Source organism: Aythya ferina (genome assembly GCF_964211825.1).
Source record: "Aythya ferina genome assembly, chromosome: W".
NCBI classification, from domain to species: Eukaryota; Metazoa; Chordata; class Aves; order Anseriformes; family Anatidae; genus Aythya; species Aythya ferina.
Genome location: NC_140313.1, coordinates 17,079,978 through 17,083,871, shown reverse-complemented (window position 1 = coordinate 17,083,871; position 3,894 = coordinate 17,079,978). Strand labels below are relative to the sequence as shown.

Here is a 3,894-nt window from a genome sequence, read left to right as displayed (position 1 = left end):
CCACTCCGCTCCATCCTCTAGTTTATAAAGTGGCCACCATTGATTACAATATTTGATAAGAGTTCTTTTACTTTCTATACCCTCTCACCCCACTGTATCCCTCCAATGTGTTAGTATACACCCTAGGGGGCTTTTCCTCGGGGTTTCTTTGCTTTGAACTTTTCCTATTGTAATCTACAGTGGTTAATATTCCACTGTTTTCCTAGAAGCTCTTTACTAGTCAATCCCAATCCCTCCAAAATTCACAATATATAGATACACAAATAAAATCAAACCACTGTAAATTAACTGCCTGTTGACAATTACACTGAGGACATTTAAACCTGATGAGCCGATAATATGCCTGGGCAAATTTTGTTCCCTTAGACATACACCTCAATGGCAGTTCTTATATTTACATATTTACATATTAACATATGAATAAAAGAATACTTTAACAAAAATGCCCGGGCTTTTATATATACAATATACAATGTACAGTTATTATTCCAGTTAGAATTATTCCTCAGCAGCTGCAAACACTATGCCAGTTGCCATTAAAGCTTGCTTACCCTCCTCCTGTCCTTTTCTTAAAATCTCGGACATCCCCAGAGTTAATGGGGATGGCCACATATTCCATTCCTGGCTGGGGTCCCCCCATTGCTATTTCTCGTAGAGGATATAATCCCTCCCTTAAAGCAGATTTCTGATTTCTTGCCCTGCTTCTGGTTACCGGCCCCTGTGTTTCATGATCCGATTCCGATTCTCCTGGATTAGCTAATTCAGGGAGTCCATTAAGGACGGGAGCCGTTGGTGCGGGCAGTGGAATATAGGGCGGGGGCGGTGTCCGGACTTCCAAGTCCTTTCTCTTTTTATCCCGCCCTCCTTTTTCTTTTAGAGGATATAGATGCATCCTCGTATCTGAATTTATCCAGAGGTGCACATACTCACTTTCTTCTAGACTAAAGGGTTCCTTTGAGTTTACATAAATATTTAGGCCTGACAAACCCAATCTTCAAAAGACCCAAATACAGGCCAGTAAAGGTGGTCTCCTCGAATCTGTTTACCACCCCAAACTTCAACACAATAATGTATCATTTTTACTTTATTCCTTCCCCACCTAAAAGGGGAATCCTCCCAATTTTTAATCATTAATCCCGGGGTAACCTAACATCAGACGTTACCCCACCCATGGGACCAGAAGGCTTACTCTTCTTCTGTCCCATCTTCCAGAGTGCCCTCACACGCACACACACACGCTCCCCCTTTTCGTGGCCCAGTCCCTCGCGGGATGTGGGAACCGCACTACCGAGGGGTCCGCTCTCGCTTCGTCCGCAATTGGACGTCTCAGTTGTCACACTCTGGGAAACCCAACCCCAACCGAACGGAACACTGGCCTATACTTACCCACCCCGTGGGTCTTCGTTCGGGCTTCGTGCACAAAGGTTGCCTGGGGTTTACCGGTTTTATTTGCTTGTGTCTAATTTTGGGTTCGTCGGTGAAGGGTTTGAATGAAAGTAGTCCTACCGAAGGCCGCTGAAATCAGCGGGGCGCCCCCTCCAAAGGTCTTTCAATCAGATTGCCTTCATCTGAGTCACAGCAACAAATTGTTATAAATTAGACCACACAATTTACTGGTCTATTGAAATTATTTTATTAATCAAGTAAGCAGACACAAGCAAAACAGCGCTGGGCGGCTGGGGAGTCTCCGCTCCGCAACAGCACGCAACTAACCCCCCTCAGTCCCTTCTTCTTATAGTCTAGCAGTTCCAGTTGTTTGTCTGCTACGTTGCCACATCCTGGTATATTCTGCGGCTGCGCACGCTGTTGCTAGGGGGTCGTGAAGATGAAGGCCATAGTCTTCCTCCACGAATTGGTCTCCCTTTTCTCCTTATATGGTATTAAGTCCATCTCTCAGGTCATGCCCTGAGGACGTTGTAAAACCTGCTTGGCGACTTAAGCAAGAGGCAGATTGCAATCTCTAACTTAATCAGGGAGCTACCATGGTCCATTGTTTTATCACAATAGGTTACAACATGTATGCAACCTTCCCCCAGTCTCTGCCCTGAATCAAGGCCGAAGGGCAGAAGTTCCCCTTACAATCCCTTTTACAATGAACAAACTTCACTTATTCTATAACAGCTATGGGATAGAAAAAAACAATTAATCAATTAATTAAGAAGCCTAAGGCTACCTTCTTACCAAATTCCCAGGACTCAAGCCCGAACCACCAAAGAAGTGACTCTCTCTGTTCTACTGCTTTGATAATCAGTCAGGCCCCCCCCCCCCCCCCCCCATACTTGGGAAACCAAACAAACACCACTGCGAATATACCAAAACTTCTAAACTCTTACTTAGATAATGCTCCCACCTTCCTCCTTGTCACACTCAAAACATTTAAGAACAAAATAGGATTGCAAGATGCACCGCCAGGCCTGTATATTGGGCACCACCAATCAACACTTGGATAAAACAGCACTTCTTTTCGGTCTGTCATGCACTTTGTTCGTCTCCGGCCACTCCCCTCGCAGAGAATATGGAACCACCACGGATCGGAACTCTGCACTCGCTTCTCAGCGATGCTGCGTCTCACTCACACAGCACAATCACGCAATCAGACAGAAAGGCCCCTTGCACTTCTTGCTCATACCACAAGAATATCACTTAAAACAATAACCAAACTTGTTTGTATCGTCTCCGGCCATGTTCCTCTTAGAGTAATTCACTTCACAACAATACTTTGTCTCAAACACACTTACACAAATGCTTTCAACGTGAGATACCCAGGCATCCACAAATAAGACATACAATTATTACCACTCCAATTAATATCCCTTCAGCAGCTGCAAATATTACCCAGATAACCTTGTCACAATTGTGAGAGGCCCGCTTACCCTTCTCCTGCTTCTTATACAGTCATTAGCAGGTCCGTCCTGGCTCCCAAAACAGGGATGAAGCGGTAACCTCGGATTTGCTCGATCTACTCCCAAGATTGCTAGCGACCGCTCTATCGGTCAGCAAATCCCCCTTGATTCTATTGGTCAGCAAATACCCCTTGACCACTCTATCGGTCACCAAATCCCCCTTGACCTCTCTATTGGTCAGCCTGTAGGGTACCGTCCTCCCATATGAGGACTGTGCTGCATGCCAGATGTCTCTGCGTGATTTACCAGCTGCCCCGGCCACGCGTATGACTTACAGGCCCTTCCTGTACTGTAAAACATACCTTTTGTCCACGGCTTCAGGAGGTCTTTGTCTGCTTCCGCGGTGAGCGGCTGAGAGTGGAGGCTCCTCTGAGGAAAATACTCGGGGTGCACCTAGGGGTGTCCACTCCGCAGCTGATCCCACAGCCGAGCAGAGCGTCTCCTGGCTGGCTCACCAAACTGACTTGAGGAAAACAGGCTCCACAGTCAATAAGACTGTAAAGTAGGTATGTTTATTCAGCGCTGGGCAGCACGGGGAGGGGGGGGGGGTAGTCCCGCCAAAGTCGTGCGCACCTGACGCGGCAACTTGCCTTGGTTCTATGCAGTAAAGAGTTACATATGCATGAAGTTTCACAATAGGGCTGTACATATTCATAACCTGTCCCCGCTTCATATTAAAATTAGTTCCAAGGAGTCAATTCCATAAACTCCTCCCATCTACGCTTGCGCAGTGTCTCCTGGTGGTGGTTGTCGGGGGTCGTGGGGATGAAGACTGATGACTCTTCCTCGTCACCGCTAGTTGACCTCTTGTCTTTGCGCAGACTCAGTTGCTCCTTGGCTCTTGTCCGTCTGCAGGACTGATTCAAAGAACGAAGCCGAAATTTCTTAGTGACGAAGTATCCTTTATTGTCAGCACTGGATGCACGGGGGATCCTTCCGCCTAACGTGCATGTTCGAAGTGACAAACTATCTCATATTTATACAGCAAAAC

General features: G+C 46.6%; 1 long non-coding RNA gene across 1 annotated transcript; it reads right to left on the bottom strand.

Annotated features, from left to right (window-relative positions):
- Positions 1-1,609: 1,609 nt before the first annotated feature.
- On the bottom strand, positions 1,610-3,417 carry LOC311426394. The gene is made up of 2 exons (XR_014686703.1): positions 3,206-3,417; positions 1,610-2,121 (listed from the first exon to the last, which is right to left on the bottom strand). It is a non-coding gene; the product is annotated as an uncharacterized lncRNA (long non-coding RNA).
- Between the last annotated feature and the right edge of the window lie 477 nt (positions 3,418-3,894).